This window comes from Protopterus annectens, chromosome 7.part0 (genome assembly GCF_019279795.1).
Source record: "Protopterus annectens isolate FY-2018-M chromosome 7.part0, PAN1.0, whole genome shotgun sequence".
Classification (NCBI taxonomy): Eukaryota; Metazoa; Chordata; order Ceratodontiformes; family Protopteridae; genus Protopterus; species Protopterus annectens.
This window is the reverse complement of record NC_056739.1, coordinates 327,995,890-328,021,389: the sequence shown is the minus strand read 5'-3', so window position 1 is coordinate 328,021,389 and position 25,500 is coordinate 327,995,890.

The window sequence follows — 25,500 nt, the reverse complement described above, 5'->3', positions numbered from 1 at the left end:
TCACTCAGGGTCCCAATTTCTCTGACAGACTGTGAAAAGCACCATTCTTCCTTCGAGGGGGGAGTGAAGGGGCAGATCTGCTTAGGGAACATCCCTTTTAGAAGCGAGTCAAACTGTACTGCATTACCAGCTCAGTGCCATTATGCTGCCACATAAGTACCATTTCTGGCTAGAATATTGTGCATTCCTTGGCAGACATAATCTGGTCCTTACTCTACACAAGCTTCCACCAAATGTCATTTAGCTGCAGCAGACAGCGTTAACCCCCCCCCCCCCCCGAACAGGTGAGGTGGCACTGGCCACCCATTCACACAGTTATGTTTGGTTCCTCCACTGCCAATGCTACTAGCCAGTTATGGTTTATCTAGATCTGTATCCCTCAAAGCTGTGGAGCTGCCAACCCCAACTTTTTGAAACAATATAAATCCTCCAAAGTGGAAAGACAAATAATCTTCTGTATGTCCCAAGTCTTAAAGCAAGTGTGTTTAGCAAACAAAGGTACAACATAACAGTTTGAAATACTGTCAAAGCAGGCCCTGAAACAAGACTGAGCAGCTTTAGTATATCTTGTTTGGTGTATGACGGAGCTCTTAATCATCAGATAATGACATTTAATTGCGACTTACCACATCATAATCATGTTACTTAAACACTGAGGGTGGTGATTTGACTTGCTTTGCTGTATCTGTCACAAGTATGCAGTCTAAGAAATAAAAATGACATGTGTACACACAGGTGTTGGAGCCCCTAAAGATTACTTTACTTGTTTCTATACTGCCACTTCTGCAGAACTAGTCCCAGGACCCTAGACTTGACCCTTCACAGAAATTGAAGTGGTCAAGAACTACATTCACAAAAAAAGTTTTAAAAATCCCTTTGGAGAAGGATAAATTAACTGGGTTCTCATGATGTAAGAAGCACAGATTTGAGAGCAACAGTACTTTATGAGGTCTGTCTAGGGCATGTGGGTTTTGAATGATCTGGTTGAAAACCTATCTGGAGTTAGTGGACAATGGATATCACTATCAAGAATTAGGTGACTGCAAAAGCAAAATTGAACTGCAGAAAAGATATGAATAAGCAACAGGGCATGACAGGATTGTGAAATATGCACTTTCACTGCATATCAGTGGGTGGTGTTATAGCAACCGATGGAAAACCAAGTGTTGCTTTGTCAAAGCATAACTGAAATTATCTGGTCTATGCCACAATATTCTAGCTGCTTACAATAGGATTTTTTTTTTACAAATATTTCAGATACTATTTCATTAACACATTTATCTTATTTTTAAAATTATTCTGTCAATTAAATTAGTCTTGAATTTAATTTAATTTATTTTTTTGTCCAAAGGAAATGTTATTTTACTACTATTATCAAATGTATTGGTGTCCTTCATCAAATGGTACATGTAAGCCTTCTGTTTGTTAGTGTTTTCCCTTTGATACAAATGTAAAGAAAGTATGACATGTTGACTGCTGCTTGCTATACCATCAGAAGACAAATGTAAATTAAATGAAATTGTGAAAAAAATACTTAAATGTACTATAAATTTAGGGTTACCACCTGCCCCTCTTTACACAGGACAGTCCGTACTGCAGCAATTGTGTCCTATGGGGGGGGGGGGGGGGGAGACATGAAAAATTGCAAACATACAGAGATTTGCAAACACAAGAAAATCTTGTTTCTTTTAGTAGCTGCATAGAACAATTATTTTGTATCCGAAACACCTTATTATACAAAAGAGTAGAAACGAGTGTCACTCACAATATCACATCGGTAAACAATTTTTGTAGGAGTCTCCATCCCCTGCATATTCCATTCTGGAAACTGAACTCCCAAGTCTTTAAATATACTAGCCCCGAGGTTGTAAAAATTCACAGAAAAGGGAAAAGTATTAAAAAATAACTTTCCTTTACTCAAAGTGGTCTGGCTAAGGAAAAGTATTAAATCTAAATTCCACAAATGATATATGCTTGACAATACGCATCTCAGTTATAGATACATTTTTCAATTACATTTTTACATGTGTGTACATCTCAGAAAGATTTCTGACAGTATCTTCAGCTAACAGGTATGATTCAAATATAGGAGGATGTGAAGTAAAGTCATACTATGAAAACATAATTTGCAGAAAACAGAAATACACTCTGGATTTGATTCTCTCCAGTAATATATATAACTGGGACCCATTACCTGACAACCTAGTTTTGCCAAAAGCCTTATAAGCAATCCAGTAAAAATCACACACACAAGAATGTGTCACCTATCCAATTTAATACAGACAATTTAATCTCAACACTCAATCAATACAATTGGTAATATATTAAAATATCTTCCTCTAGACAAAGCCTTCCTCAAATTTAACAAAAGCTTTACCAATATACTGAAGGAACATGCTCCCATCAGGAGAGAAAGAGAAACTTAATCCAGCAGCATGGCTATCTAGAAACAGTAAGCAACTAATTGGTGCCTAGATACAAGGCTGGAAAAGCATGGCATGACAACAAATCCCAGGAAATACTTCCACACTACAGACAGATAAGTAATAAAACCAAACTCAGTATAAGGCATGATAAAAAACACCACTACTTTAACTTACAGCAGGCACACCAAAATAATAAAACAATTAAGGTCACTGGCCCAAAATCTACTGAGCCCAGGCCACAATCAATAACCTACACCCTCCCTGGAAGACATTTCTAGCAACAGTAGCTAATTACGTTAACAAATACTCCCTTAAATCTGTAACTTCACTTTCAAAGACAACCATCAAACCAACCCCCACATCCACAAAACCTCATTGAAGCAGACTTCTCACTCAAACCTGCAGTTGAATCTCTATCATATCCAGTCTCTACACTAATAAACAGATCCATTCTAGAATCTCATGTCCCAACCACTAAAGGAAGGTATACATATTTCCGTTTCATAAAGGAGGACCTTCTTGCTAACTACTCCAGCTTCAGACTAATTGCCATTCTGTCTCCATGGTCTAAAATATTACAAAAGTATATCCATTCCCAATTACTGTAATACATAACCATAAATAATCCTCTATCTCCCACATAACATGCTTTTCATCCCATTCACATCACCACTACTGACCTACACACATTAGAACAGGTCAATTAAGAAATCACACACAAGTCAGAACAGGTCAGTTAAGGTTAATTATCTGTGAAGTGATGGGTGGAGCTACGAACTAAACCTTCTATTTAGGGGTAAAATAAAACATTTCAAAGCTTTTCTGGTAAAGCTCACCAAGACTCTGACACAACTTACTGTGAGGGAAAGGTTAGCTTGCCTTTGATTTCTTGTATTTTGCATTACTTTATTGACTTCTTCTATTTTGTAAACTCTGATTTTTCTTTATACTGTATTTTACTTGTATTCTGCTTTGAATTGCATATTAAATTTTTTCCCACTCTCCCCCCATGTTGCTGTTGTGTTCTTAAACACAACTGTCTTTCTAGTTTTGCCTGCCCTTATGTTAAGTTGACCACATATCGCCTTCCCTCTCTCTCCTTTCACTGGCTGTTGTGAGTAAGCAAAAAATATATCATTTTGTGAAATCACTCCCTTTCAACAATTTAAATTTATTGGCCATCCCACTGTATTCCATAGAGCAAGAAAACAAAAGTTTACACCCCCTTTCAATCTATCTTGCTCTTTCAAAATTAGTGGCTCTCCACTTAGACAGCTGAAACTTTGGTTACCCCCTTTTCATACCTAACTGCTTAGTGCACACTGCAGTGTTTATAGTATTAACCAATTTTTCATCTTACCTTTAAACATCTATTGCTAGATCACCAATTATTGGACAGCCCACAATCTGCCTCTCAGCAGTCATATTGGAATTAGTGCTTCTGTTTTTTCCTGGTGAGACAAGGAACACAGGGGCATTACTTCCTGCAGACTGCTGATCATTAGAAAGCCTAATAACTGCTTCATATGTGACAGCTTGGAATTTGTGCTTATATTCTGCTCTTGGTGAGAGAAGGAGCAACGTGCAGTGATTCCTGACTGTTTCTGGTTGGACAGTGAGTGTCTGTGCTTAACGTTCCTGATTGGTCTGGCTGCTATTCAAGGCATCTACCAAGAAAACACTACAACTAACCTACAGACCCTTGCATCATCTGGGACAATACTGTGGATCACCAAACAGGTTATGGCCTACTTCTCATCTTGGGATAGGTGCTAACATTTTGCTTCTGGTGAGAGAAGAAGCAAAGGAGCATTGTATCCCAGCAAAGTGAAGCTGTGATGATCCCAGTACTAGTAGTAGCCATTCATGCAAATCCCCTCTTTTCATCATTCTTGACAAGCTAATTCTTTGTTTCCAGTAAGTAGTGCCATTTCACACACAGCTAATCAGAGGAGGGGCACTGAGCAAAACTCTGATATGTGATATATAACATTAAGTATCCTGCTTTTTGCTTATTTTTACTAGCTATTGCATATTCTAAGATATTTATAGCACTTTTATTGTCTGCTGCATAATTTTTACTGTATTTTATAGCTATAAACTAATCTGCATGGTTGTATTAAAATTGTCTGCCTCACAGGGCCTGATAAATAAGTTTTTTTACTGTCACACTATTTGTAAATATTTTCTAGCTAGCTTCACTGTATGTAAGGTATTAACTGGAAATGTTCTCCATTTGTTAAACATCAGTTTGTTTGTTCTGATTTCCTGCCAAGTAGTGTATCATATAACTGATTTGTTTACAGTTAAAAACATTCTCTAGAGTCTCCTTGCACCTTTATCTGTTTAAAACATTCATTTAAAGGCTCACTGCTGTTTTTCTGCTGTGATAAACATTTCTGTAGTGTTTTCTCCCTAAGTAGTGTAAGTAGCAGCTGTAGCATTGCCCATATTCAGGATTGTGTTTCTGGGCCTACTTGTTTGTTTGCAGAGGCTGTGTGTCTGAGCACATTTTCCAGACCATCTTAGTTTAGCAAAAGCCATTTTACATTTCAGTGAGAGTGTAGTGTTTATGGTCATTGGCTGATTGGGGTTACCTAGACTACGGCTTGGAGTAAGCACCTCATTGGTTCTTTCTAGCTTTTTAAAAGTTGTTTCAAGTTTCAACCATCTATTACTTAAGAAGTTAACTTGTGAGTGTTTCTGCCATTTTACACATAGCTAATTGGAGGAGGGGCACTGAGCAAAACTCTGATCTGTGATATGTAACATTAAGTATCCTGTTTTTTGATTATTTTTACTAGTTATTGCTTAGTCTAAGATATTTATAGCACTTTTATTGTCTGCTGCATACTTTTAACTGTATAGTATAACTATAAACCAATCTGCATGGTTGTACTAAAATTGTCTGCCTCACAGGGCCTGATAAATAAGGTTTTTACTGTCACACTGTTTGTAAATCTTTTCTAGCTAGTTTCACTGTGTGTAAGGTATTAACTGGACATTTTCAATATTTGTTAAACATCTCTTTGTTCTGATTCCCCTGTCAAGGAGTGTATCATATAACTGATTTAGTTTCCAATCCTTCTTCCCTCTTGGTGTCTTGTTCTTATACTTGGTGGCTTTGGTATTGCCCACCCCTACTGCAAATTTGATCTTGGACACTCCTCCCAGTCTAGTGTCATTAGGTCATTCTACCTAAAACAGAGAGAACATTTGAGAAGGCCAACCCAGTTAGTTTCTTAACCTTGAATTATCTTCTTCTCCTCCTTTCTCCCTTACTAGAATCTCCCTGTGTTCTGACTGAGGATGCTTCTCAGCTAAGTATATATTTTTTACACTTTTTAACTATTCAGAGTTGAATAAAACAATAACTGAATTCAAGGAATAAATGTGTGTGAAGCACTCGAAACAAACCAAAAACCAGTAAAGATAGTGCCTCCAGCCAAAAACACCTCCAAAGTTATTTAAAAGACTTTTTATTGTTCGCACAAAAACACCATAAACGCCACTTCTCCTATTACGTTTTCGTCCTGTCAGGACTTCATCAGACAAAATTCTGTTTCCAACAACCCTGTTTAAATACTATCACATACCAATTTAATTAAAATAAACCAATAAAAACACTTCCTACAATTTCAAAATCATCAAATCATATTAAATATATTCATTCATGAACATTAATTAATCAAAGTTGTATGAAATGCTTTAGTGCTTGTGAAATACATTGCCTACCTCAAAAACTCCTTTTAAAACATTATTAATACATTTTATTCTATAAATTATTTAAAATAATTAAATAGTCAAAAAACTTATTATCCTTATTTTTATAAGCTATAAAAAATATATTTCATTTAAATGTATGCTAGGGGAGCCATCCTTTTTCCTTTCGTTAAAATTTCATTAAAAATATTTTGGTATTCTACCCCCTCTTGTGGCCTTTTGTTGTTACTACAATCAAATTTTGTTTGCCTTTAACTTCAATAGTGACACTATTGATAAATAATCATTCAGCCCTGGTTCCTTTCCTGCCTCAAGGCTTATCTGCCAATTCAGTTCAGAACACATTTTGAAAAAATTGCATTTATTTAAACTGTATTTGCTTTAATACTGCTACACACTCAAGTGTGCTAGCTTACACTACACTTGGATTATTTTTAGTACTGTTTTAGCTGCTTTTCTGTAAATAAAATTCTAAGCTTGTTCCCTGCCTTTCCTGTAACTAGTCAAGTCCAGATACAGATTTGCTGTATCCAGGACTGTTTGTAAGCTTCTGAGCCCCCCAAGCCTTTCTGTGTTGGGGGGAAGCCTTTTAGCTCATCAGTGGGAGTGGTAAGCACTAGGTAACCTATCTACCACAGGAGGAGTGGTTTCTGGCCCAGAAATTGTAGTTTATTGACAGTTTGGGCAGTTTTTCTATCTTTTTCAACTTTCTGGTTTAAAAGATGACATTTGCGCTTGTTTACCACCTTTCCTGTAACTAGTCTAGTCCAGATACAGATTTCCTGTATACAGGACTGTTTGTAAGCTTCTGAATGGTGCCAAAGTCTGCTCTTCAGTTTTTCCCTTAGATCTGCTAGTTCTCTCCTTTCCTGCACTTTTACTAGCTTATTAGTCTAGCACTTTACCAGACTTCTTGTAGCAATTACTGTAGCACACAAAAGTGCTACCAGCACTAAATGTTCTACAAGGAAACAGCTTCAGTACTTACTGTTAATGCCGACCCCTCCAGGCATGTCTAAAGGTCAGTTCCATGTGCTTTGTCCTATTAACCTGGTGAACTTGGGCATCCTGAGACAATGTAGCAACTGCCTCATGTACACTGACAACCCTCTCCTCTTACCTCCCAACACTCAGAGTTGTGAGAGATGCACTTACATATCCCAATTGGTAGCCACACACTCTCCAACCAAGAACAGAATAGCTGGTCAAGAGGAGGTCAACCCTTGCACCACACCACATGGAACACATAGCCCTCCAGAATACACACCAGCACTCACTTCACATAAAAACACAAACCACACACCCACCTTCATGGAGGCTCACAAAAGAAATCTACCCAAACAGCAGAGACATCCAAGTCAGAAATGCACTTGACCACCACAACACTAATCTCGAGACACATAACTCTCCTAAACAGTGTACCACTGAACCAAAGCCCCTAAGGCAAAACAGCATGCCCAACACAGTAGTCATAGGTGACTCAATAGTAAGGCACACAGATGTCCCACTCACTAGGTTGAATAAAAAGAAAGTAGCAGTCAGCTGCTTGTCAGGTGCCAGGATCAGCCACAGAATGCACGCACTCAGATCTCTCAACAACAGGTACAAATATGACTCTGTCATTGTACATGTGGGTGTGAATGACCTGAGCCGTACCTCCCTGGACTACATGAAAAGAGACATGGAGGAGCTCTCAGATTATGTAGCCCTGGCAGGTATGACCCTAGCCCTGAGCAGCATCCTACCATCACCCAGAATTATGTACAAGCAGAAAATGATTTCAACAATTGGATAAGTTTCTGGTGTCATTCTAAGGGGATACAGTATCTGTCTGCCTGGGATGACATGATTAACAGACCTCGATGCTTTGCCAGAGATGGCCTGCATCTGTCACCCCTGGGCTTCTGGATACTGGCCAAGGCTCTTGCCACCCCTATAGTGCCTTTTTAGGCAGTGTTCCAAAGACCAAATTACCACTGTAACAGCTACAAACAAATGCAATCTGAGGGTCATGCTGCTCAATGCTGGAAGTCTAAATCTCAAAATGCACTCACTCGAAGCACTCCTTAAAATGGAGAACATTGACATTTGTGCCATAACAGAGACCTGGCTCAAGGCAGGAGAAAGCACCCCTGCACTACCAGGCTCTAACTCATTCCACACTTTTCGGCCCCAGAATCAAAGCTCCAAAGGCAGTGGTGTTTCTATATTCATAAAGGATGCGCACACTTCCATACTGGTAGCCCAACATAATACATCTGAGATACTTCAGGTGCAGCTAACATTGGGTAAGACCGCAATTCAGGTCGTAGCCTGTTATAGGTCCCCAATCATGTCCCAAGACTCACACTCCACATTCCTAAGCACCATGGAGAATATTAGGGTCCAAACTAACACTCTCATACTGGGTGACTTCAACTACACCTCCATTAATTGGGAAAATTACTAATGTACCAATACACTTGCCCAATGTTTCCTGGAATTTATTAATTCCAGTGCCCTGGACCAGCTCGTTCTTACCCCCACCAGAGGTAGCAACATCCTTGACATGGCCATTACTAACATGGATGACCATTGCTCTACACAATAGTCAACTCCTTCCTGGTTAGATCCGACCAGAAACTAATCACCTTGGAAACTCACATCCCTCCCACCCCCACCCCCTCAAATGTAACCACCATGAAAAACATCTCCACAGCTAACTTTGGGCTCCTAAAAACAGAGGTGGCTACGTTCAAGGCACCCATGCAAATGTTGAATAGTTGCATGACCACCGAATCATACACCAATGCACTATATGAAAACATACACAAATGCATGGATCTTGCCATACCCAATAGAACCAAGATGCTCTCCTCCAAAAAAGGAAGACAATCTGGTGGTCCCCTGCCATAAACAAACTCTACAACAGAAGGAGGAAACTGATGCGGAATAAGGTGAAGTCCCAAGACTGGAAAACCTCCCTTATCAGCCTCAACAAAATGTTGAAATCCCTCATCAAATCCTCTAAAGCTAGCTATGAAAACAGAATTGTAGCAGACAGTAAAGACAACCACAAGGCCTTCTATATTTATGTAAAGAATCTCCATGGCAATTCCCAGATTTGCTCTGAGCTGCTGCACAATGGTACCTCCTACAACTAGCCAACATATATTTCCAATTTACTGGCCAACAGATTCAGTGCCAACTTTACCCCTCTCCCCCTCAAAGGACCAGTCACAGTACCAGTAGATTGCCAAGTTACTACTGCTGCAGAGGTTAAAACAGCACTGTGCAAGGCCAAGAATACAGCTTCTATGGGATCTGACAATATCCCTGGCTGTGTTCTACTTGAACTACAGAGTGAACTGGCACCTCACTTGTGTGCCCTGTTCAATCACAGCCTCACCTCAGGCTTTGCCCCTACCAAATGGCACACTGCTACAGTCATCCCGCTCCACAAAGGAGGAGTGACTACAGACCCTAGGAACTATCGCCCCATTAGCCTGACAAGTCTGATATGCAAAGCTATGAAATGCATCATCATGGACCTAATAAACAAGGATATAGGGAATCTCCAAACTGTGGATCCCACAGAGTTTGGTTTTGTGGAGGGTATATCATGCTTGCTCAACTTGGTCAACTTCTTTGAGTCAGTCACCAGAGCTGTGGATGAAGGCAAGGTGATTCATAGAGCCTACCTTGATCTGGCCAAGGCGTTTGATACCATTCCCCACTCAGGAATCATAGAAAAACTCACTAAGCTAGGCATCAACCCTTATATCACTAGGTGGGTTGCAAACTGGCTCAAAGGTAGAACCCACAGTGTAAAAGTGGCTGACTCCAAGTCAGACTGCTGATCAGTCACGAGTGGAGTCCCACAGGTTTCGGTCCTGGGTCCTCTCCTGTTTGGTATCTACTTCTCCAAAGTCCAGGCCAACATGAAGGGACTCTGGCTGACAAAGTTTGCAGACAACTGCAAGTTGGGAGCTATTACTAACTCCCCAAGTGATGTAGACATCCTACAGAAAGGCCTCACTGAGACCAATGACTGGTGTCAAAACCATGGCCTTAAGCTCAGTGCCAAAAAATGTGTCATCATCCCCTTTGGGAAAAACCCAGTTCGCATGAACTACCATATTGATGGTAGTCCACTCTACACAGAAGGTATTATAAGAGATCTGGGAACACAGGTTGACAGCAACCTCTTTTTTGACCACCACATTGCCACTGTGGTCAGAAAGTCCTTCTATGTGGCACATCTCATTACTAAGGGTTTTGCATCCAGGAAGAAAGAGGTCATTGTCTCCCTCTACTCTTCCCTCATTAGGCCAGTAATTGAGTGCAATGCCCCCATCTGGCATGCACCTCACTAAACACTTGCAACTACTGGAGAGGCTGCAAAAGTACCTCACAAAGAGGTTCCTAGGCCTTAAACATTTGTCCTATATGGACAAACTCAAAAAACTCCAACTATTCTCTGTCTCATATCACCTACTTAGAGGTGATCTCTGCTTGACTTACAAAGACATGTCTGACCCAGCTCTGTTAGAAATGCTACATCTAAAGAAATCCCAATCCCTCTGCACCACACACTCCAGAGACCTCAACCTCATTACCACAATCAACAGAACATGCTGGAGGGCCAGGTTCATAACCCAGAGACTGCCCATGCTATGGAATAGACTTCCCATACATGTCAAGCACAGCACCTCACTGGCCCTCTTCATGAGAAATCTTGATGAGTAGATGGAAAATAGAAAATTCACCCCAGGGATCACTCCAGTGGCTTTACTCAACAGAGGCACTGGCAACTAAGGTCTGGTGGCACAATGCCGGGGTAATCCTATGGGCTAGGCTTGTAAAGACTCCAGGGCCATTAGCCTAGTACACACCTATGAACGTATTTGTTTCTAGCTTCAGAATATCTGCCTAAATACTTCACCTTAAATGTGCAGGGTCTATATGCATTAGTTTCCCCTCAAGTGTTTGCCAGTGCCCTGTACAGACTCAGAAGCCATGAGTGACATTTTTCCTGTAAAAGCACAATTGAAATTTCTCCATTACCTAGTTGCACACAGGACAACTAGTTTGCAGTGACAAGTACTGCCCCCAGAATCGCAAACTGAATACTCCTGACATTGCTTTATATCGTCACTCCAGCTATCTAATCAATAAAAAAAGGGTCTGTTGCCATGTATATGAACTTTCCCACTATCTCTGTTACCAGCTTGGTGAGTATGGGCATCCTGAGGCAATGCAGAAATTGCCTCATGTTTACTGACAACCAGTTAATTCTCAAACAAACTGATATATGTGAGAGATGCATTTACACAATATCACTGGAGGCAAAGCTCTCACATAAAAGTACTTCTGTCAAATAAGGCTGTCAGTAATATACACACTGCACCCATCACAGACAATTCAAAGCAGGCATATAGACCCACATATGCTGAGGCACTTAAATATAACCTTCCTAAACTACAAAGACCTCCTACAATAAGTAAACATAACAAATACCCTCAGCCGCTCCAAAAGCACTCTTTCAAAACAACACCCACATCAACAGGTAGAGCTACATCTCATGGAGTCTCTACCTCTAAGGCCAAAAGGCAAGCCACCACACAATCCAGCATTCTGGTCATTGGAGACTCCATCGTGAGACACACTGATGTCCCTCTCATCAGGCTGAGTAAGGAGAAAGTCACGGTCAGTTGCTTATCAGGGGCTAGGATCCACCAAATTATGCATGCACTCAGGTCATTGGACCACAAGTACCAGTATAACTCAGAAATAGTCCATGTGGGAGCAAATGACCTGAAACGTACCTCACTATACTATACAGACACATCATGGAGCTCTCGGAATGTGTGTCTCAGGCTGGTACGAGTCTAGCATTGAGCAGCATTTTACCTTCTCCAAGGATGATGCCACAATATGAACAAAAAATGACTGACTTACATAATTGGCTTAGTTTCTGGTGTCATTCTAAGGGGGGGGGTGCAATATTTGTCAGCTTGAAAGGAGATGGTCAACAGACCATGCTGCTTTGCCAGGGATGGTCTGCATCTCTCCCCCCTAGGCTTTCGAATATTAGCTAAAATATTCTCTTCCCCGATAGTGCCTTTTTTAGGCAATGCCAAACTGAAAGTACTTCTGACATAACAAATCAAAACCATGAAAATCTAAAAGTATTATTGCTCAATGCTAGGAGTCTAAACAAAAACTCCACTACCTAGAAGCTCTCTTCACCCTAGAGAATGCTTATGTCTGTGTGGTCAGTGAGACATGGTTTAAACCCATGGAAAGGACACCAACAGTGCAAGGTTATTATGCCTTCCACACATTTAGACCAGCTACTACACAGACAGGGACTAAAGGTGGAGGTGTCTCTATTTGCAACAAAAATAAATATACCTCAAGGCTGGTCAAACAGGACAATGCACTTGAGCTGTTCCATGTTCAAATCACCATAGGCAAAATCCAATATCACTTCCTTGCTAGCTATAGGTTCCCCTCTATGACGTATGAAACCCATACCATGTATTTAAGCATATTAGAAGCACTAACTATCCAACCCAATGCCACATTCATGGGTGAGTTTAATTACCCCACTATTAACCGGGAATCTAATATGACACCAAATGTATAGGCACAGATATTCCTGGATTTTGTAAACAAACTACCTGAACCAGATAGTCAATACACCAACCAGAAGTGCAGCCATACTTGATCTGGTCCTCACTAATATGAGAGAGTGCTGCACACCCCCTACTGTAATGTCTTCCCTGGTAAGGGCAGACCACAAAATGGACTCCTTTGAAGTAAAAATAAAACCTGGACCCTCTGCTAAACCTGGAATATTTAAGAACTACTCTAAGGCTAACCTCCTGCTATTAAGATTCATAGGTTTATACTAGGCTATCTGCCCTAGGGCATTTATAAGCCTAGCCAGAGTGTGTTTGGCTTTCCCCACCCTTTTAGATTAGTTGACTGTGCCTCTATATAGTAGGTCACAGAAGGTAGCCCTTTTAAGGTAAGTTTACTGTACCTCTGTCAAGCAGGGACACAGAAGAGATCCCAGGGGTAAACGTACGATCTCCCATCCACTCGTCAAGACTTCTCTTGAAGAGGGTCAGTGAGGGGCTCTGCCTAACATGGATTGGGATTTTGTTCCAAAGTGAGGGAAGCCTCTGAGATATGAATCTGTCCATCCAGCATGTCCTATTTATTTCTGTGCTGAGGTTCAAGTCCCTGGAGCGTGTAGCTCTAAGGGATTTGGATTTCCTGAGGTGAAGCATGTCCATTAATTCTGGGTTGGACATGGCTTTATACGTCAGACACAGATCGCCACTGAGTAGGCGGTATGCAGCTGAGTAGAGCTGGAGTTTCTTTAGCCGAACTGCAAAGGGCATCTGTTTGAGCCCCTTGATCCTCTTGGTAAGGTACTTTTGGGGTCTTTCCAGTTGCTGCAGGTGTCAGGTAAAGTACATCCCAAATGGGGCATTGTATTCAATTATGGGCCTGACAAGTGATGAGTAGAGGGGCACAACGACCTCTCGATCTAGATGTGAACCCTTTCGTGATAAGGTGGGCTATACAGAAGGTCTTTCTAACCACTTTGACAACGTGATTGTCAAAGGAGAGATTGCTATCTACTTGGGTCCCTAATTACTTCTTCCGTACTTAATGGATTACCACCTATGTGGTAATTTGTGGGCACTTTGTTTTTCCCATATAGATGACTATGCACTTTTTAGCATTTAGCTTTAGGTCATGGCTCTGGCACCAGTTATCTGTCTCTGTGAGACCCTTTTGGAGGATGCTTGTGTCAGCTGGTGAGTCGATTACGGCACCCAGTTTGCAGTCATCTGCGAACTTGGTCAGCCATAGCCCACCCGTGTTAGCCTTTACCTTGGAGAAATATATACCGAACAAGAGAGGTCCCAGGACTGAACCTTGTGTGATGCCACTTGTAATTGGTTTAGAGTCTGACATGGCACCTGCTATTCTGACCATGTGGGTTCTATCCCTGAGCCAGTTTGCAACCCATCTTGTGACATAGGGGTTGATATTTAAGCTGGTGAGCTTATTTATGATGCCCGAGTGGAGTATTGTGTCGAAGGCTTTTGCAAGGTCCAGGTAGGCTGTGTGGACTACCTTCCCTTCATCTATCACTTTGGTAACTGTTTCAAAGAAGTCGACCGGGTTCAAGAGGCAAGATCTGCCCTTAACAAAGCCGAATTGGGTAGGATCCAGTGTCTGGAGGTTCCTAATGTCTTTGTTTATGATTTCCGTGAAGATACGCTCCATAGCTTTGCAGACCAGGCTAGTCAGGCTTATAGGGTGATAGTTTCCGGGGTCTGTTGTGGCACCACCTTTGTGGAGTGGGACCACTGTTGCTGTACGGCATTCCTTGGATACATATCCTGTAGTAAGCCTGAGATTGAACAGTGACTTTATATGAGGGTTTAGTTCTTCTTGGAGCTCATGTAAGATGCAGCCTGTGACACCATCTGATCCCATTGATGCTGTGTTTTTTGCTTTGGAGAGGGCAGCTCTCACCTGTGCATCTGTGATCTCAGGAAGGCTACACTCTGTTGGGATAGACATTTGCTCTTTTGGGGGGGAAGGGAGGGAGGGAGAAGTTTGCACTGAACCTTTCTGCCAGGATGTTGGCAATGTCTGTGGGTTCAGTGTATTTTTTGTCATTTTGCACTAACTCAGAGCATATCTGGGAGTTACCTCCCAGGTTTCTGACATAACTAAAGAAGGCCTTGTGATTATCTTTAGTGTCTTGTGCAATTTTTCTTTCGAAGCTGGCCTTAGATGATTTTATGAGGGATCATAGTTTCTTGCTAGTACTGATCAGGGACGCCTTCAATTTTTGGGATTTTACTCTATCATGTAGTAGCATTCTCCTTCTGTTGTATAGCTTATTTATGGCCGGGGTCCACCAGACAGGTCTCCTGCCTTTGGAAGAGTGAGTCTTGGTTTTATTTGGGATAGCATGCTCCATGCATTCCTGTAGGTGTCCATAGAATGCTTTTGTAAAGAATTCTGCATTTTGGGCTGTATTTTCCACTGGCCCAGGGGCTTTGAAGGATTCCACCTCGGTTTTGAGAAGTGTGAAGTTTGCTTTTGAGAAGTTCTTCACCGTGGTTTCCTTAGCTAGGGGTGGGAATGGAATATGGATGTCCAGTGAGATTAGTTTATGGTCTGATCTTACCAATGAGGGGTATACCTCTGGTGTGGAACATAGAGACCCTATGTTGGTGATGACCAGATCCAATATGTTTTCCCCTCTTGTGGGAGTGGTGACCAGTTGTTCCATAGTATTTGAGTTTATAAATTCTAGGAACCATTGGGCGAGGGTGTTTGGGCTTGATTAGTTTTCCCAATCAATGTTTGGGTAGTTGAAGTCACCCAATATAATGGTGTTTGGAGAGACCTTCATATTCTCCAGTGTTCTCAGGAAAACCGAGTGAGGTTCATGTGTTTGGGAGGGTGGTCTGTAGCAGGCTACAAACTGAAAGGCAGTTTTGCCCACTGTTAGTTGCACATGGATGGTCTCTGATGCTTCGTGCAGTGCCACTAACCTGGAGGTATGGGTATCTTTGATAAATATGGATACTCCCCCTCCTTTTGTGGTTCGGTCTGAGTTTTCGGGCCGGAAAGCATGGTATGAAGTATAACCTGTTAGTGCTGGGGTGCTCTCGGGAGCCTTGAACCAGGTTTCTGTTACTGCACAGATATCGATATTCTCCATACTGAGGAGAGTCTCGAGTGCGTGCATCTTGAGGTTTAGACTTCTAGCGTTGAGCAGCATTACCCTTAGTTTTTTTTTTCTTTGTGTTGTCTATGGAGGTGGGTTTGTCTTTTGAGCCTTGCCTAAAAAAGGCACTATGGGGGAGGCAAGAGCCTTTGCCAGTATTCGAAAACCCAGGAGAGACAGGTGCAAGCCATCCCTAGCGAAGCAAAGTGGCTTGTCGAGCATGTCATCCCAGGCTGACAGACATTGGATCACCTTTGAATGACACCAATACAACCTGGCAAAATTTCAAGGTCTCCATAAACCCTGAGAACAGTACTGCCTATGCAGAACTGTTCACAGAAACCTTGTATAAGCATGTTAATAGCTGCACACAGGCAGCTATACACACCAGAAACAAGTAAGAAGTACAGACCTAACAAAAAGCAAGACACCCTCGTGGAATCACAAAATCAACAGGCTGTATAACAGAAGGAAGAAAATCATGGCAAAAATTTGGAGGTGCAGCACCCTGCAGGATAAAAGCACTCTCATCAAACTAAACAAATACTTCAGAAGACAAAGTCTACCAAAGCCAAATTTGAGGTGAATTTGGCCTCCCAGGCCAAGGACAACCCCAAGGCATTCTTTAGCTATGTCCATAACCTTAAAGATAATACGCAATTGTGGGCAGAGCTAATTGTAAATGGAGCCACCTATACTGAGCCAGAAGATATAGCAAACCTACTGGCCAATAAAATCAGCTCCAACTTTACCCCTCTCTCCCCATCAACCTTCTCTCAGGAAATACCATCAAATATAACTCCCCCTGCTATCACTAGGGAACAGGTCCTTAATGCTCTCTCTAAGGAGAAGAATACTGCATCAATGGGCCCAGATAATATCCCGGGATGCCTTCTAAACAGCATGAAACATGATCTATCAGGGCCTGTGGAATTGCTATTAAACTACAGCCTCCAAACAGGCTTCATGCCTCATGAATGGAGAACAGCAACAGTCATCTCTCTACACAAAGGTGGGCCATCTACACACCCATAAGTCTCACTAGTCTTGTATGTAAAGCCATGGAAAGAATTACCAGGGAAATAATCAGTAGGATATAGTAAACCTCCAGACACTGGACCCAACCTAGTTTGGTTTCAGAAAGGGCAGATCATGCCTACTCAACCTGGTGGACTTCTTTGAGAATGTCACCAAAGCAATGGATGAGGGTAAAATGGTTCACACTGCCTACCTTGACCTGGCCAAGGCATTTGACAGAATACCCACTTGGACACTGTTGACAATCTCAGGAGGTTAAGTACAAACTGTATGCCACTCAGTGGATAGCCAACTGGTCAAAGACAGGACCCAAGAAGTTTGAATTGTGGATTCCACCTCTACAAAGAAGCCAGTCACAACTGGAGTCCCTCAGGGATCAGTCCTTGGAATGCTCCTTTCTGGCATTTACTTCTCTGAAGTCAAGGCCAATGTCAGCGGTCTCTGGCTGACTAAATTTGCAGATGACTGCAAATTAGGAGCTGTCATTGAATCCTACACTCACACAAATGTTCTTCAGGAGGGGCTGACACAGAAACAACTGGTGTCAGAGCCATGGACTAAAATTAAATGCCAAGAAATGCATAACAGTATCCCTTCAGAAGTCATCCACCTCTGGTAACTATCTTATTGACAACACACCCCTTAGAGTTGACCCAGTAGTCAGGTACTTAGTGGTGCATATAAATAGTAATCTAGCCTTTGACCATTAGGTGTCTACAGCAGTGAGGAAATCATTCTAAGTTGCGCACCTTATAAACAAAGGTATGGCATCTAAGTCCAAGGAAGTCATTGTTCCACTGTATTCAGCATTCATAAGTCCTATCATTGAATATAGTGCCCCCTTTGATATGTACTTAACCAGGCATATACAATAATTTGAATGTCCACAGAGGTTCCTTACTAGAACAATACAGGGCTTAAGTAAAATGTCCTATGCAGACTGCATCAAGGCTCTATCCCTGTATTCCGTCTCCTATAGGCTTTTGAGGGGAGATCTATGCCTGACATACAAGGCATTGTCAGACCTGACTCTTGATGGGCTTCCTGCATATCAGCAAAACAAACAGCACCAGAATTAAGCATGCTAAAGACTTAAACCTTGCCTGTGATATAAACAGGACCTGCTGGAGATACAGGTATGTATCCCAGAGATTACTCCATCTCTGGAACAGGCTCCCTGTCCATGTGAAGCAGAGTTTCTCCCTAACTCAATTCAAGTGCAACCTGGACAACTGGACAGGGAACAGGAAATTCATCCTTGGTTTGGTACCTATGTCTCTAATGGACACAGGCAACCTGTAAATGGCTCATCTCCCAGGCCCAAGCTTGTAAATGTTTCATCTCTCAAGCCCTTAGTTACACTTATCAAGGGTATCAGAACTTATCAGATACTTGGGTGCATGGCTAGGCTTAAAAATGCCCTTGTGGTCATTAATCTAGTAAACACCTATGAACCTATGGACTTTACTTTGTTGATACCACCAATAAAAACAGACATACCAGAAACCTAGTATCTTCCTTATTCCTAGATCTGGCCAAAACATTTGACAGCTTCTTACACCATGAACTATTAATAAAACTCTCCCCCTAAGGCCTCTTCTCCTCCTCCCCCTCCTGGTTTAACAACTACTTAACAGACGGATTCTAAGCAGTAAAACGGCAGCAAGAATACTCATAATTTCATCCTATTACTGTAGTGGTGAAACAAGGTTCCATACTTGGGCCCGCCTGTATAACATATTTATAAATAATCTACACACTGCTTCCAAGCATGCCACATTTATTTACAACATATAGATGACTCTATACTCATCTGCAAGTCTCAACCCTACAAAAATGCCAAGGAATTACTCCAGAATCCTTTACATCCATAGAATCCTGGCTAGACAACTCAACTTCTACTTAACTCTGCAAAACAGAAACTATTTTTCACCTCTAAAACATTCTCCCAAAGCAAAACTCTTGTCAGAATCACTTAAACAACACCCTAATTGAACAGGTCTCTAATACCAAACTCTTAGAAGTCACCACTGATGACAACATGAACTTTGACCTGTACTTCCAAACTTTTATTAAAGAAGCACACCAAAAGCTTGGCTCTTACGTAGAACAAAATCCTTACAGGCAGAACTAGAGAGACACAGCAAAAGCCTACCTCCTACCTACCCTACTGTCTGCATCCCCACTCTCTACTAACCTACAAACTTCCACACAAATTAGAAACAATGCTACAATAAAACAGTTCACTTTGCTAATCGCCTTTATTACTTGTCACTGTTACACCCTTAAACTGGACTGAACTCCCACATCACCTCTATGAAGGTCAGCTACTAGCAGCTCATAGTCTAATCTACTACCCTAAGTATCCATCACAAAAAAGTGTGCTCCAGTTTTGTCGCCCAGCAAAAGATGTTTGCTCTAAGGACAAAGTCCTCCTCTCCATCACTAAAGCCCACAATGCATTGGAAGCATCCTTATACTCGAATGTAAACTCAAATTCTGTAGCTACCCTCTTGAATGCCTTCCCACATGCTCTCAGGCCTCTTGAAAACCAGCAGGCATTCAAAACACATTTGAGAATACCACTCAACATCCTGGCTCTGTAGCTGTACATCTGCATAACATCTCTGGCATCTTCCTTCTTGTCTGCTATAACTCTGCTCTCGTCTACTCTCATCACGTTGCTTTCACTCTCACCACTTTCTACTTATGGCGCCCTTTAATCTAATTTACCACAAACTTCATTTATATCTCAAAATGAAATCAGCCTTCTGCTCTCCACCCTTTCGAAATGACTCCATACTCTGTATTTTGACATCCATCCTACTACCTAGTTATTTATTTAACTATATATGTATAGAGTATAATTAGTATAAGAAACATTACTACTGTATGTATAGTTACTATCTGATCTATTTTGCCATGGTAAAATTTATTTTAATTATATTTTGCCTGACATTATTGATATTGTATAACTTAAAATATTTTAGTTGTACTGCTTTTCTCCCTGGGCTTCCATCAAAAATATGCCTTCTCTGGTAATATAAATGTAAAATAAGTAAGTTAAGAAAACAAAATTTAAAACCTGTCTTGCAAAAGAATTAAAAGCATCTCAAATAAACAAATCAAGTTATGAAAGAGTACTATACAAAAACTGGGAAAACAGTAATTTGATAAGAATAATCAAGTCATACCAAATTAGTTCAAGTCCTAGAATATTAAGTAAGCAATGACTCCATCCCAAAGTGGTGAATGAAGACAAAAAGGAGACACCTTCAATGAAGTATTTTATTGTGGGGTCAGTAGAAACCTGTGGAGACCTAGGGAAATAAGCAAAATAGAAGGAAAATGTACCACTTCACTGTTGAACAAGGTTCAGAAAAATGCACAGTGTAACCTTCATTTAAGGAGATCTAGTTTGTGGTCTGAAATGTTTGGCTTAGAAAAGCAGTCCTCATTTCTTCAGAAGCAAGAGCATCAAGCAGAAAATGAAACGAGCATCAAGCAAACAATGAAATGAGTATCATCAAGCAAACAATGAAACAAGAGCATCAAGCAAACAATGAAACAAGAGCATCAAGCAGAAAATGAAACAAGAACATCAAGCAAACAATGAAACAAGAGCATCAAGCAGAAAATGAAACAAGAGCATCAAGCAGAAAATGAAACGAGCATCAAGCAAACAATGAAATGAGCATCAAGCAAACAATGAAACAAGAGCATCAAGCAAACAATGAAACAAGAGCATCAAGCAGAAAATGAAACAAGAGCATCAAGCAGAAAATGAAACAAGAGCATCAAGCAAACAATGAAACAAGAGCATCAAACAAAAAATGAAACAAGAGCATCAAGCAGAAAATGAAACAAGAGCATCAAGCAGAAAATGAAACAAGAGCATCAAGCAAAAAATGAAACAAGAAAGGAAAAGTCCTTGAACATATGCACAGAGAACAGTGCTTTGCTGAGGTTTTTCTGCATGAATTCTCTAAGCAACAGTTCTAATATTTATGTTTATATAAACAATGTTATATTAATTATGTGATTAGGAGTTCCTGAACTGAAAGGAACCTTTCTGCCACTTAGACAAATGCAATTTTCCTGCAGATCTTCTAGCTTTCACTCACTAAGATTCAGCACAGCTGAATTGCGGGAACCTCTGGAATCAAAAGCAAATGTTTCACGTTCACTGAGAAAGAGACCATGCCGAGATGCAATACTGAACTTTGTTGCTGAGAAAATAACGTTTTCTAAAATGAAAGCTGTACTCAAGCTGATTAGCTTAACTGCCAAAGCAAGGTGTAAGAACATTGTCTGAACCTCCGGGCTGCAATTAGGATCGAGTTTGTCTTTTCTAATCTGGTGTTGAGTAACACTTTTCAGAAGCACAGGTGCAGGAAGAAAATACCCTAAAGAAAGGAGAATGCATCTGTCATTAAAATCTTTAGGTGGTGGTATGGGAAGCAAAATTTCTCATTCCAAGCATCACCCACTACTATAAACAGGTCTAAAGGGAAACACTCTCAGTGAAGTGTTGATGCTTGGAATTCTCTTCTAATCAGCTGAATTTCATCTTCTAAGATCATATTCCTGCTCATTGAGACTGCTAGAGCTGTCTTTCCTTCAAAGGTAAATCACCTGAATATTTATCATGATTTATGACTCACATCCAAATGGACAGTCCTGTGTACTGGGGATAAGATCTGATATTCCATTTCTTCAGACACATCACTGGTATATTATCCACATTTATCCAAGGACCCGGAGAGTGGTTTAGTTCAAAAACATCCAAAACTGTCAGCACTTAAATCACCTTTTCCAGACTAACATTCTTCTCAACATGTTATCTTAATGAACACAGTGGGGAATGCAGATAAGCTCCCCATGCAAAACCTGTAAATTCCTTGTCAAATTTGACATAGGAATGCCCCCTGTTCTCCTATCCAGATCCTAATGGCATCGGTCTGTCTACCACTATTACTTTTACATAAAAGTAATCATATTTACTCTAAAAAAAATCATAGCTTAAGTTTCAGACATCAGTCAAAGTCTTCCTTACACCTCTTCTTATGTAAAGCTCTAGAATGTTGTGTATAATTAATATTTTTCGGCAAGGAAAGTTACTTTGTTTATTCTAGAGCAGAAACTTACTCTTAGTTTTAAGTAAGAAAGTGACACACACTTAGGTTTAAGTGGCACTCTCTAAACCTAGTTAAAAATGTTACAAATGTTGCATGTAGTTACGAGATATGCAGTCCAAGAAGCCATTAATGAATCTAGGCCAAATTCCCAATTGACCCTAAGCACTGTCCGGTCAATTGACTTACAAATGGAAAAAAATGATGATTTGCTATACAAAGAATATAGCAGCATACACTGACTGGCCACACAATGCAGTAAGAAAGACCGTGGAAATCCCCACCCACGGGGGAACACAGGGACCTTCACAGATCAGTTAATTAACAGAATCTCACAAGGAAAGGAAGAATCAGAGACACCATACAAGGTGTTGATTCTTGCCTTTTATTTCCAGATAACATTTACTCACTTCAGGGCAAGGCAAAGGCATTGTTGAATAAAGTGACTTGACTCGATGTTTATAGCATAATAAAGTAAAGCAATTGTTAAGGTCTACACCTAAAATGCTCACATTTTTCTGCATACCGAAGGTGTTAAAAAATTTTTTTTGGAACCTTTATCACAAGTGTCACTCTACTGTTCCCTTTTGTTAGAAAATGACCATCATTTAATACAGGCAATTTTGATATGGTAACAGTATTTCAAAGAAACTGAATAAAGGGAAACTTTGGATAGCTTGTCATGCTAAAAATCAGGTATTATTCATGAGCATGGGCTTGAACCTCTGATGATCCTCAAAACATTTATATTATTGGCTTGCTTTACAGGAACTACTTTTGATTCAAGGTATCATCTTTAACTATGAGAGATGGCATTGCAAGCTGGATTCAGCCCATCGTATGCCGACCTTCTAGAAGCCATTTTGAGAGAGTTTGCTTACCTATTTTGTTATTAATATGGTGATATTGTAGTTGAGGGCCTCACCAGATGCGCAGTAGCAAGCCACGCCCAAAACCCACCCCTGTGATATGTCATTCATGAATATGCATTCCCTCCGAATGTACAACCGAAGAAAAAAAGTGCACTTGACGTTGTAATAGGACAGTAAATGTAACAGTAAACTGAAAGTAAATAACCGGTATGCGTGAATTACATTTAAACAAAAAAACACTTTCTCGACCTTGGGGTATTTCAGTTTCTTAAGAGGACTGCCAACTGCTAAATTATGGATTTGATACAACGTAATAGCTTCTTATTTAAACTAAAGTGTTTCAGTTGTCACAGTGCTTTTAATAGTCAAACAGTCACCAAAATCTCATATTGGCACTTTGAACGGTTATGTGCTGTCAATACAGCACGCAATCGTATGGAACTGTAACTGCTTCTTTCTTTTACTCAGTTGTTAGGTTAGTCTTTAAGTCTTAAGTATTACAGGGTGTTGCAGCATGACTGAACTTTGATATGCACATATTGTGTATAACGGCAAGTTTTAATCGACCTAAAATGTTAAAAAAATATGTAGAATTTATTGCCAGTTGTTGAAAACACCAAGTAATATGCAGACCAGATTGTCACTCAATTTGTGACACGCCCACTTCTGCACGAAACTAACTGGTGAGGCCCTTCAACTACAGTATCGCCATTAATATTAGATTATTAGCTATTTTCATTTTACAAATGAGTTATATTTAACATTTTAAAGGAAAACTTTAAGGTACTAGAGTTTATAGAATGGCTACATACCAGAAGGCATTGAATAAATAATACAAAGATTGCTTATAACAAACACACTCTTTGTTTTCTAGATATAACATTACTTGTACAAATGGGGACATTCAACAATAAATATGCAGAAATCATACTCCTAAATATCTCTTGTATAGTGGATATGACCATGCTAAAAGATGATGTCACTGCTTACCCAGTCAGATTAAAGTTATAGCCTAAGAATACATTTTAGTGTATTAGAAAATATTTACAATCAACTATTCATAAGATGATACAATCAAAGGGATTTGCCAAGTGTTGCATATTACGTATGTCATTATGAAACAGTTATTTATTGCCTTCCTTCTTTTGATGTCCACAAAACACAAATTATTTTTCAGGGTAATGATAATATCTCTAAATCCCATCAAGGAAGATCGTTTATAATAGTAGATCTTTTTTCAGAATGCTACTGCCCATTTGGTGTTTTATCACTATTTTAAACACCTTTGCTAAATTATCAGTTGACACAGGTGCACATACATTATTAGAAAATAAAACAAACCTTATTAACATTTGTCATATTCATGCATTATACATTACTTATGTTTTCTAACAGTTATTAACTCAACATTAACTGCTCAATTCCTGCCCTCCCTTAAAGCTCAGTCCTCCACCTGATCACTCTGTATGGATTGTTCCCACAAATTTCATTTCTCTGTAATTTGCTCCTTCCTTTTTGTAAATATCCCACCTCTAGTTCTTTTATCTCATTTAAAATGTTCAGTACTTCATTTACAGTTGATTTATATTTTGATTTCCATTTGCTAGTAATTAGCAACCGAAAGCATTATATTTAGTAAGGCCTTAATATGTGTAGGCTACTCAGATACAAAGTCCACTCGGTAAGAGAGTTTTAAAGTCTGCCAACTCGTTACACTTCCAAAGGGAAAAAATGTTCTTGGTTACTTTTCTCTTTTCCTTCACACTTCCGGTACTTGCCATCTATCTGAGTAAATAATCTCTATAGGCTGCTTGGAGTATGAAAATGTCTTCTCAAACACTTCCAAGCGAAAATGCTAAACCTTCTGAACTTTGTCACATACTTAGGAACCATACAGATACCTTCCCATTGTTTCTTTGTAAATTGTCCTTCCAGTGTCTCTTCCCAATCTTTTCTAACATGTTTAACAGATTCTTACAGTTATCATACAATATTTTATATGCGCTCCTATCTCTTTAACAGCAGTGCCATTCTAGACTCTATTAAAATGTGTACCTGGACCGGTCTTTCACTTAGCACTCCCCTATCCCTTTGTTTTTACCTATACTGTGATATCAACCCCTAGTAGGGAAGGCAGTCTCTAACCTGCTGTCCAAACATCTGCTGTGTCTCATTATTACCTTTCCCTCTCTAGTTATTTTCTCCCAATACCTTGGTTCCTTTGTTAATTTTCTCCAGTATATTCCATACAAACATCTGCTGTGTCTCATTATTACCTTTCCCTCTCTAGTTATTTTCTCCCAATACCTTGGTTCCTTTGTTAATTTTCTCCAGTATATTCCATACCCCTCTTGCCTGTATTCTATATCCTGACCTGCAGTCATACCTATTGGATAAACCTCTTTTCTCAATTCCAGTATTTGCTTAGTTCTAAGAATACTTTCTACAACTTTGTGAATATAATATTTTGTATGGTAGCTATTCTCCTTAAAGGATTTGCATCCAAAATCCTACACTTTCCTTATTTCTTAAACTCCCCCCAGTTGCATAAT